Here is a 12396-nt window from a genome sequence, read left to right on the forward strand (position 1 = left end):
ACATATATTACATACATACATGCATACATACATGCATACAAACAAACATATGTATGTACATATATATGAGGGTGATTAGAGATGGCCCCTGATGTTTAAGGCAGTTGGGGTTAAGTGACTTGCCCAGGGTCACACAGCTAGTAAGTTTCTGAGGTCAAATTTGAACTCAGGCCATTTCAACTTCAGGGCCAGTGCTCTATCCATTGTACCACCTAACTACCCCTAGGATAAAGGTTAAAGGTTAAAGTGGATGGGCCTTTGGGATATCTCTGGCAGAGTTTGGGATGGTTAGCCCAGAATGCAGCTGACAGTGGGTGTCCTGTTCTTTGTAGAAATTAGCCAAATAGAGCAATAAGGAGTGATTGGGAAAAAAGGCCTAAATCTCAGGTGCAATTCACTAGCTAGGTGAACTTTGGTGGGCTACTCTTTAAACCTCAGTTTCTTTAGTGGAAAAATGGAGCTAATACCATAATTAATGAAATAATGGAATTATGGTATCCAATAATTGGAAGGCACCCCATTTTATATGCAGTAAAATTTATACCTAATAAAAGACATATCCTAATCTCTCCAACCCCAATACCATACCTGATAAGTGTTGGCCATATTATCTCCACTTAACCATCTTCAGTGCTGAGGAGCATATTGCATTTCATTCTGTTTTTAAAAAGTGTCTTATATTGTGCCAAATTATATATTCTGCTACGGTTTAATGGAGGTAGCTCATATTGGCTCACCAGAGTTGATTGTTAAATTTTCATTGTGAGTACTTAGACCATGGAAATCAGCAAATCCTAGAAACCAGAGCCTGACTTGTTGTTTTATTGGTTATCTAGAATTAAGAAAGTGATGAAAATGTTAATTATGTAGATTAAAGTTAAAAAGTGTGTCACGCATACATTTATATGCCAGAGCTTTTGGTGAAAAGTTTATCAGCACACCTCTGCTTCCCTAAGAACTTATGTTACACTGATTCATTTACTTTACATATATAAATTATTTAGTTTTAATGTTTATGATTTCAATATGAATGATACAGGATGAGAAAGTTCAGAACAGTTTTAATCTGCACTTTGGAAGGAGTCAGCCCATGGATGAGATTAAAGATTCACAGACCCTGTATCATGCATGGCTTCCTTATTCAAGGTATTGTATTCTGCTAGGTTCTTTTTAGTTTTTAAATGACTGGCCTTCTTCCTATTCCCCATTTTTAGAATGGCCTCATCTTCTTGGTGCTTCAGTGTGAAACAACTGAATACCTATAGGCTCTGGAGTCATTTAAAGGTGAGCAATTATTTTCTTCCATAGTATGATGCTTCTTACCATGTGGCCCAGTATCAGCCTTTCAGAGAGTTGACACACTGCAGATTCTGATCTGATTTGTTGCCCACTATTCCCCTTGGATTTAATCCAAAATGCTTGGAGCTCTAGGCTTTATCTTTGTATAGGATAATCTAATTTCTTATCATAGGTCCATTGATGTGTAGAATTATAAGATGGCTATTCTTTGGTTATATAGCAGGGATAACTGCTCAGGCTAAGCTGATTCATGCTTTTGACTATCCTAATGAAATGAAAAAAATATTTTGGAGCAGTTCTGTAGCTTGAAATGATTATTATAATTTTTTAAACTTTATCAGCATTTGACAATAGATGGTTAACAACCTGGTTAACCCAAACACCTTAACAATTGATGCGACTTTAAATGCCTTAATGAATATGTCCTAAAATTTCTTTTAAGCAGCATTTGTAGCTCCTAGAAAGAGGAATATGTAAAGGTCAGCTGAAGCATAAAAAAGAGATTGTTTTCTTTTAAAACATTTTATCCCTTCATCTTTTAACTTAAAAAAATATTTTAGCTATCACTTTCCTTTTCCTTATATCTCCTCTCCTCTCCACTGAAATAAAATAATACAAAATAAAAATGGAATAAAATCAAAATAAGGAATACTTCATGAATTTGCTCATCATTCTTTTGCAGGGATCATGCTCATCTCAGTATTATTCCAACTTTTGTATATGTTCAGCTAAAGTGAACAGTCATTAATTCTTAAGGAAAAAAAAGCTTCCCTGCTTGTAGTAATTATTCTTGACCTCTTAAATGAAAGGCAGGGTTTCTCTAGAACTGGAAATAACTGCCTCACATACATGATTGGAAAAAATAATGCAAAATCCCCTTCCAGTAGTTTTCCCTTTTACCCAAGGTGAAAAGTTAGACTAGGGAAATGCAAAAACCATCAAGCCAGTTTGGGTTGCTGCCTTGGTCTGTGAAGGACTCAGTATTAATCTGTCTATTTTCAGGACGATTTAGTGCTCTTTGATCCATTAGATAATGAATGAGCATTTGAACATATGAGTGCTTAGCTCACTGTTCCTCATGGCACTTGATATCAATGAGACATAGCAGAAACTCTTTTTTTCCAGGTTCAACCAATCAATCACTCCTTTTCAAAATTCTAGTTATCTCCACTGGGTTTGGTGTTCCAGTAAACATACACACGTATGTGTGTGTGCACATACCTGCACACACATACTTAATACACACACTTAGAATAAAGATGACCCCAGAAAAATTTTGAATTTCTTATTCAGAGTCCTGAAAATCATATTTGCTCATTTAATCCATTTGTGTATATATTTATACACACACACACACACACACACACACACACACACACACACACATATATATGCCTAATTTTGTAAATCCTCCTCCCTACCTCTTCTTGCACACATTTTGTTTAAAATATGTTCTTTAACCACATGTCTAAATGCTCTCTTCATAAACACCTCTCATCAGTATTCTCCATATAAGTCATGCACTGCAGTACTCTAATATCTTTTCTTATGTAGTCTGTCCCTGTAGCTTTCTGATGAAACTCATGGAGCAGTAATAAAACATCTGTGGTGATTTAGCTGATGGTGATGAGTTTCCTACATAGGTGCCTGTTTTCAAAACAAAACAAAACAGTGAAATAGTCTGATTTCAGATTCTATCATGTTGTCTCCATGATTTTCCCACTCTACTTTTGCCCACTTGTCCCTAATTCAGGAAAAATCATAGGTAAGGCATTCTTAAAAATCAGGGATTTCTAAATAAATAAAATTTTATTAATGATATTTATTTCTATCACTGTTACTTCCAAATAATACCTCTTCCTCAATAAAACCCTACTTTGTAACAAAGACATACCAATGAATTAAAACAAACCAATAAATTAGTTATGTCTGAATATATTTGGATCCTCTCTTTCCATCTGTCTTCTTACCCTGCTGCCTACATTCCAACCATCCTCCTCATCTCCCTCCCACTGAAATCTTGAACTCCACCACTGGGTTACCTGACTCTAATTGCTTGGCTTTTGCTTCTTTTTGGCAGGAACCAGTGTTCCCTGCCATTTCTCTTCTCCTCAATGCTATAGGTTACTTTATTACTTGAACAAGGAAGGCATGATTTAACTCTCACAATTCTACACCACCCATGAGGGCAAGTATGTTCCAAACCAGTAAATAGATAAGCAGTTTGAGCTAACTTTGTCCCCAGGTGGATAGATTTAGGACCCAGACATGAGTCCTTTCAGCAATGAAAAAATAAAGCCCATTTTGGAGCATTAGAAGAAACCTTAAGAATCTCCAGTTTTCTTGATGACTATTTTGGATCAACTTTTTAGTAGCTTTTGTCTGCTTTTACATTCCTGGACTTTTTTTGTCATAACAACAAGAAAAACAATAGCTGACATATAACAGTTAATATGTGCCCAACACTTTGCTAAGTTATTATCTCATTTGATCCTTGTAACAACTTGGGTATCATTATTATTCTCATTTAATAGATAAAGAGGTTAAGTGACTTTTCCAGGGTCATATAGCTAGTAAGTGTCTGAGATCAGTTTTGAACCCAAGTCTTCCTCACTCACAGATCAGTAGTATACCCTCTGCACCTTGTTCATATCTGTGGATTGTTAGATATATTTCACTTAAAGGGAATGTTTATCTCAACCCATATACTAGATGGGGAACTACATGCTAGATACCTTATCTCCAATACAACCTTGGACTTTACATGGACCCCCAGCTCTAAATAGGTAATCATTTTTCTTATCTTTCCAGGAATCAAACTTTCATGCCACTTCCCTGTGATCTCTACATCACCATGCTGATCCTCAGGTACGTTTTATGTATTTGTATCCTCCCTTAGAGTGAAAGAAAGCTCTTTGAGGGAAGAGACTTACCTTGCTTGCTTGAATTTGTAAGTCTAGCATTTAGCAGAGTGTCTTGGACATTGAGAATAGTTGTTAAATTTTCTATTTTCTTTTCCATTTACAACTTCTGATGACAGGTGGTAGGTATGTTTCCCTTGCAGTCCTCTATAGGTACAATTGGTCAATGCATTAATTGCAGTTCCCAAGTCTTTCAGTTTTCTTTTCCTTTACATTGATGTTGCAACCATACAATTTTGTTTTACTTAGTTTCCTATGAATAAATAAAAATAGTATAATAATAAATAATATGAAGAAACATAGATGCTTCCTTAAATTTTTCCTGTTTTTCTAAATTTTTCATATTAAAAAAAAATTCTAATGGCACAGCATTCCTTTATGTTGATATATTTCAATTTATTTAGCCACTCGAATCAATAGCTACCTACTTCCTTATCAGTTCTTTGCTACTACAAAAAGGGTTAATATAACATTTTTTCATGAATGAAATCTTTCTAACTTTTTAAAAAGTCTTTATGTGTATATAGCTGGTAATAATGCAGAAGAATCAAAATGCATATAGTTTTGTGAATTTTTAATCATAATTTCATTTTTATAGAAAAATTAAAAGATCTACCAATAATGGATAAGGGCAAAAGTATTCCCATAGGCTCTCCAATGTTTAATTTTCTTCCTTTGTCATTTTTGCTAAGCTGATATATTTTGGGAAAACCTGGAAGTTGCTTCAGTTTTTTCCTATATAAATTATTGCTAATGATTTGGATCATTCTTTTATATGAAAACCTCATTTTTCAATCTTAGGATGTGGATTGTGAGGCTGTTGGAGGTGGGAAAAAAATCAATGCATAAATGGGATAAACAAGATCAAAGAACTTATCCCCCAGCAGAGTAAATCGACAACAATAAAGGAAATAAGCTAATAGGAGATTAAAAATAAGAATTGTAACTAGTCCAGGGTGATGAGTGCTTTCTCCAACGGCACTCAAATTTACAGGGTACAATCAGTACATTTGCTGATAACTCATTCACTTGCCTATACCAAAAAAAAAAAAAGCATAGCTCCTAATTATCAAAAATAATTAATTTAATTATAAATGAGCATTCTCCCCTTCTCAGTCATATCCTAAGTGAATTCTTCTCCAGGCTCTTCCTGATTCCCATCCTCTCATTGTTTTGGAACCCTACATTCCAGGGTTTTTACTCACAGGAAAAATTACCCCAGTATCTCTTCCCTAGTGACTGTTTTTTGTTTGTTTGTTTGTTTTGTTTTGTTTTTAAAGTTAATTTGAAAGCATGTTTCATGACCCTTGCCCTCATTGCCCTTTGTGGGTTTTTTTTGGGGAGGGGGTGAGGCAATGATGGTTAAGTGATTTCCCCAGGGGTCACACAGTTAGTAAGTGTCAAGTGTCTGAAGGTGGATTTAAACTCAGGTCCTACTGAATCCAGGACCTGTGCTTTATCCATTGTGCCACCTAGCTGCCCCCTTCTCATTCCCCTTTGAAAAGCTTATCTAGGATGTGAATATTTGGCAGTTATATCTCTGTTAGAAATAGAAAGGTCTAGTGGTCCAGCCTCTTTCTCAGAGGCTCTAGTTAAATTCTGGTTTAAGGTATGTTAACCTGGAAATTAAAGAAACAATCAAAATAGGAGACATAAGGTCTTTAATCAGGGCAGAGGAACTATAGCTCTTGGTATGTGGTATTGCAAAGTTTGGAAGCTAGGAATACCCAAAGATGGAAAACAAGGACAGACTTTTTATGAGGAAACAGAACAGAGGGAGCTATGAAACTACCCTTGGGAAAGGTAAGTTTCTCACAGAGGGAAACTATTTAATGTAAATGAATCTTTTTACATAATAATCTAAAGTCCAGGAAGTAAGCTTGGGAATCTTTGGGAGGGGATAATTTGCTTGGGGGAGATCCATAAGTGTTCAAGAGTCTGGAAATGAAAAAGACTGGTCAGCCCAAAGCAAATAATTTGTCTGGGGAAAAGGGGACTAGGTGGGGAATCAGTTCTCAGTAAATTTTGCAGTTCTCATGCCCACCTCTTGGTCAAGATGAATTCCAGAATTCGTTGATGACCAAAAATAGTGTTGGGGCATAAAACAGGATTCTCAGGCAACGTCCAGTTATCTTGGGACAGCAGTCTACACTGATGTCATCTGTTTCTTTTTCCTGGTCAGATGAAGTTTAGTATCGCTGGTGTGTCTGGAAGTCCATTCAGGGGTTGGAGCCTTCTTTAGATGTGATAAATGGATCCAGCTGTCTATCCCTTTCAGCTTTGCAGCAGAGGGGTTGGTCAGCAGGACTTGGTAGGGGCCTTTCCATCTGGGCTGTAAGGAATCCTTGAGCAGGTGCCTGTTCGAATAGACCCAATCTCCAGGTTTCAACTGTAGGTTAGACTTAATTAGGGTTGAGTCACTAGAAAATGACTGAGAGACGAGATGATTAAGGTGATGAAGAGTTTGTGTGAGCCCCTTGCAATAGGACAGAAGGGAGGCCTTGATGGAGAGGGAGTCAGTTGAGGGAGAAAAGAGAGGCATAGGACACACAGAGATGATTTCAAAATATGAAAGAGAATGTTTACCAAAAGGGGTTTCCCAGGGTTCAGAAGAACTAGGGAAGGGCTTGTGGTAAAAAGTACGTCAGTTTTTGAAGGACCACCCTTTCGGGGAGGAGACCGATGGCCATGCATGGGCTACACATGCCAGCCCGGCTGCTAAGCAGTCCACTTCCGGGGTGCGAGCTTAAAAGGCAAGGAGAAAATGGAAGTGAGGGCTCTTTTCGGCTCTCCTGGTTCGCTGGCTGTGCGGCACAAACAGACACTGACTGGAGTTTGACTCGGCCGGGCGTGCTTGACATGGCTCTCTCCCCCCAAAGGTGGCCTTGGGCTTTTTGTGAGTTTTATACCGAATATAGACTAAGCTTAGATTTAAGACTATTTGTTTTGCATTTCTACTTTCCTATCCCTCTAATCAACATCACCTTGTAATTTCCAAACAATAAAATCTCTAACTAGAGACCAGAGGCTTCTTCCATTTACTAGTCTGGGAGATAAAGAAGGGAAAGGTTAGAAAGGGGAGGTTAATGCTCTAGTATCCAATTTTAAATCTCACAGGCTTTTGGCCATGGTATATTAAAATCAACCATAAACTTTGCAAGCTGTACCTTAATGATCCCAATGATAAGTTCTACTAAACCTGAGGATTGGGGGTGGTAAGCACAGTCTAAATGTTGAAGTACTGGCCAGAAAGTAAAGTATCTCAATCAGTGTGAACTTTATTAGGAATTCCCCAGGTGGGAAAAATATTTTCTGGTAAGCACTTGGCTACAGCTGTTGCAGTGGCTTTCCTGCAGGGGAAAGCTTGTACCCAATGGAAGAACATACAAACCCTTATACAAACTTATAACTAGAAAAAGGCAGAAGTTGAATAAAATCAATCTGCCAGATCTGAAAAAGGGTAAAGGAATTTCCTAAGGGTAAGTTTTATGGGCTTGCTTACATTATATTTAGGACAGATCTCACATTGTAGATAAATGTCATGTGCAGCTCATCTCAATTTTCCTACCAATATTTGCAGACTAAACTAAGCAGTTTGTCAGGACTCCAGTAGCTTAAAGAGTAAAGGTATTCCATCATAGGTCAATGGAAAGAGTTGGGGAGGATTGGGCATCCATTTGACCCATACCAGAGCCCAGAGTTTTTATCTTTTTTACACTTTTCTGTTTTTTTCCTGTCTTGGAAGGGATAGGACATGGTCCTTTTGTCATGGGGCGCAGAGCACCCCAGAATTTCTCTGGGGCACACCGAGGAATCTTCTCCTTGAGAAACTAAACCAGAGGACAGATAACACCTAGAGGAACCAAATCGGACTGAGCTAGCTTGGGATTCCTACCCTTCATTCTGGTCTCCCTTATCCTGGGGAGATAAGTTTGGGTGTGGCTTCGGCCTTTGTGTTCTGAGGAGGGATCCATAGCCACCCCTCACCCAATTCCTTTAGTCACTACTAGTGGGGGATGGTCCTCCACTGCTCACCCAATTCCCCCAGCTACCACCAGTGGGGGATGGTCCTCTCTCACTAAAGGAACTTTTCACGGGCAGATGGTCCACCCCCATCAGTCCTCTATAAAAGTACCTTCCGGTCTCCTGTTCAAGGAGATTTGGTACCTCTGAGCCATGTGCTTTATGCCAAATCTCCCCATGAAAAGTCTAAGGATTTCTTTCATGGTTTCCCTCCCCCCACCCTTCCCTTCCCTTGCTCCTAAATAAACTATCACCTTGTTCTAACTACGTTTTGTGTGCAAGAGGGTGTAATTCTTTAAAGAGGAATTCCCAAGAACCCCAACCCCAACCCGTACCCCATTTCCCCCATATCACTTTGAACTACAGCAAGCTCTGCTGGGGTCAGTGTTAATTTGGGGCCAGGTCCAGGGGAGATAATGGAAGATAGACTAATAGGGAGTGGGGTTTTCTGAGCAGCCTGCTTGGCATGCAGGTCAGTAAGGGCATTAACCCAGTCATGGGGAGAATCTTCATGGGAGTGTCCTGGCATTTTAACAATCACTGCTGCTAGCAATAAAAGGGAGTCAAGCAATTTCTAGATAACTAGGACTGCCAGAGGACATCAGGAACCCTTTATATTTCCATAACTGCCCGAAATTCCCAACACATACTTGCTATCCATATAAAAATATTCACTAGTTTTACTTTTACTAATTCACAAGCTTGAGTTAGGGCTTCAAATTCAGCTTGTGCTGAAGAGCCAAAGGAAAGGGGTCAATAACCTCTTCTGTGGTGGTGATAGCATACCCACGCATCATTTGAGATAGGAACCATCAATGTACCAGGAATAATCTGGGTTTTCTATCTCAGTTTTGGATAGTAGAGAGATCTCTAATCCTTCAAGACAGAGACTATTGGCTAATATCAGATGTCCTAAAAACTTAAAACCTGAGAACAAGATACTTTATGGCATGGGGTGAGAAAAATGGAGTAAGCTTTTGAAAATTGGAGAGCCAGGGAGCAAAGGAGTAACTCATCCACATACTGAAGAGGGTGGAGCCTATAGGAAACATAATGTCAGCAAGGTCTGCTTTTAAATTTGTGAAAAGTAGGAGGGATTCTCAGAAGCAGAACAGTCCAAGTATACTGCAGGCCTTCCCAGGTAAAGGTAAAGTAAAAAAGTAAAAACTGGCAATTCACACCAAAGGACCCACTGAAAAAGGCACTAGAGAAATCAAAGGTGAAAACAGTGGAATCATGGAGAATTATATTCAGGAGAGTATAGGCATTAGGGACTACAGATGTTCTAGGAATCACAAGAACATTCACTGCTCAGGTCTTGAACAAGCAGTCACATGAGCTCAAGAAAGAGGAATTGCAGGGAGCTAAAAGACGCAAGGATAGGTAGTCCTTAATAAGAAGCCTAATACTCCTAATTGCCTCTGGAAAGGGGATAGAGTGAGATTCAAGGAAGAAGTTTAGAGGAATCCAGCTGAATCTGGATTGGAGAGACATTAAGAACCTTTCCAACTTCAGATTTAAATGCCCAGGGGTAGGATAGGAGGATGGGACTTCTTTCAGGGGTGGGGAAAAGCAGATTAAACTGGAGTTGTCAGGGGGTATTGGGAAAGGTAGAGAGCTTTTCAGAAAGAGGGAGAGCTAGATATCATTATGGGGAGAGAATTAAATAGAATTCTGTATATCCGGTGAAAGTCATGGCCTAGAAGGTGGGGAGGCGCATGATTTCATATTTTTCATTAGAAATTAATTGTAACTGTAATCTTATCTTTCAGCAAAAATAATAGACAATACTTCATTAAGGTTGCCTCTGATAATTCATACTTTTTGCCTAAAAATACCATTAATATAGTTAGGACAACATTTAAAAGGTAGATGAATGCAATGGAAGTTTGTAATCCTGGCAATGAAATAGAATATTAAGGGAAAGAAAAAGGTTCAAACAGCATAAATGTTTTTAACAAAAACACCAGATAGTAAAATAAATTACAGTTGAACATCCTATTTTGAAATAAAACTTACTCCAACATTAAAAGTTATTACATACACAAAACCATCATAATATTTGAATTGCTAGGGGTATGAAAACATGAAATACCTGTGAAGCTTGAAGAAAGAAAACAGTAAAATTTTAGCAAAGTTAACACAAAGTTATTAATTATCACACCATTATTAATGTGTGCAAAGGTAGGGTGGAGCATGCTCACCAAGGGGGTAAGAATTTATCAAAACAGGGATTGCCGTGGGGAGGAAGGAAAAGCCAGTGCTCTGGTTTGTTAGGCTCATGGTGGGGAGTCACTTTAGGGGTATTGGGTGAATTTATGAATGAAAGCTTACCTCCCAGGATTGTGAGGATAGAGCAAAATGTTATTGGGGTTTAGTATAATGTTTTGTTTGGGGGGGAAAGCCAGGAGAGAGGTCCCTGAATTTTATCTCATTAGAAGAGTGCATGGTGCGGAGTTGTGGCTCTCTGGGATGCTTTTCTCCCTCAGTAGGAGATGAGTAGGCATTTGTGTGTGTGTGTGTGGGGGGGGTAGTCCTGGTCCGGTGGGGTCATCCCCCACTGGTGGTGGCTGAGGGAATTGGGGTGAGGGGCAGCTCCAAATCCCTCAGGTCATCTCTCTCTCTCCCCCTCACACCACAGGGACAGCAGCCACACCTAATCTTGTCTTCCCTCAGGGTGGGGGAGACTGGAGTGAAGGGTAGTGGTCCTGGAGTTACTCAGTGTGTCTGTCCTTTGGTTTGGTTTCCTGGGGAGGGTCTTCTTTTAATTTGCCCCAGGGAACTTCTCTGGTAAACTAGGCCCATTAAAAACAAAACAAAAGGGTTTGCTTGGGAGAGGTGGGGGAGGCTCCTGGGTCCTTCAAGAGTCTGGGATTAACAAAAATCATTTAGCACCAGGCAATTCATTTGTTTGGGAAAGAGGAGTGGGAATTCAGTGTCTTTTCTTAGAAAAGAGAAAGTATTCTTTTACATTAATTGCCTTTATTCTGAGTTATCAGATCTGAGCAAACAAGGTGCCAATTATCCATGGGGAGAGAGGACTCAGTTTCCCCTGCAATGTATTCCATGAGGCTTGGCAACTTTTGTTCTGTTATGGTAACCCTCAAGATCATCCTAGGTGGCATGATAAATACAATGTTGAATTTGACAATGGCATCTGGTACTAATGGTATTAGATTCTTTATGATTCTTAATTGCCTTATATTAAAATAGAAGGGTATAGGAATATAACTTTATGGACTCCAAGGTGCCAGGTGGTTAAAGTCCATAAGTGCCAGGTGTGCCAACCAAGGTGCCATGTGGTTTGAGTCGATAGGTACCAGGCATGCCAACCAGGGAGCCAAGCAGTGTGCCAGGCAGTTGGAGTCCATAAGCACCGGGTGTGCCAAGCAATGTGCCAGGAAATGCCAAGCAGTATGCCAGGCGGGGGTGGTCCCCAAGAATTCAAAGGGTTCATTAAAGATGAGGAATGCCACCTCTAGTGATATTGAAAAGGAAGAAAGTACACCTCCCCCAAAATTCCCAAAGACAGCCCTTTGGGAGACAAATAGAAATCTGGGATAAACTTGAGAAGTATAGAGGAAAATGCAAGAAGCAAATGATAAAGTATTGTTGCCTAATATGGGCTGGGGTTCCCCTCAAGGGAGGTTCACTCCTTTGGCCTAAATTTGGGTCTAATGAAAATCAGGTATGCCAAGCCTTAAATGTATATGTGAATAGTAAAACACCCCCAAATCAAGAAGATTTGGATATCCTTACTTGGGAAGGGAAACAGTTCTCAATAATAGAAATGAAAAGCATGTTTCTCAGATATTTCTTGCTCCTCTGTCTCTGTTTCTTTACTCCAACAGAAGGGACTTCTGGCCCAGACTCCTCCTCTCGAGCTTCCAGCTCACCAATTTAAGCCTGGAAACTGGGTATTGATAAGAGCCTGGAAGAGCAACAACCTGATTGGGAAGGGCTGTTCCTGGTTTTACTTTTCACTGACATTGTGTAGCAAAACTGGACTCACTACTCTCTACTCTCAAGTAAGGCACCTTTTCCAGAAGGAAAACCAGAGACAAAACATGAGCAGTGGACTGTAAATAAGGAATCTGATCGACTGAGGGTGAAGTTTAAAAAGACTTTAATGTACAATATACCAAGCTTGGTA

The 12396-nt window shown here is 39.3% G+C and overlaps 1 non-coding gene across 1 annotated transcript; it reads right to left on the reverse strand.

Moving 5' to 3' along the window:
- Nucleotides 1-1936: 1936 nt before the first annotated feature.
- Nucleotides 1937-2038, reverse strand: LOC122737684. Its single transcript, XR_006354490.1, has one exon. It is a non-coding gene; the product is annotated as a U6 spliceosomal RNA (small nuclear RNA).
- Between the last annotated feature and the right edge of the window lie 10358 nt (nucleotides 2039-12396).

The sequence above is a fragment of the Dromiciops gliroides genome, chromosome 1 (genome assembly GCF_019393635.1).
Source record: "Dromiciops gliroides isolate mDroGli1 chromosome 1, mDroGli1.pri, whole genome shotgun sequence".
In the NCBI taxonomy this organism is placed as follows: domain Eukaryota; kingdom Metazoa; phylum Chordata; class Mammalia; order Microbiotheria; family Microbiotheriidae; genus Dromiciops; species Dromiciops gliroides.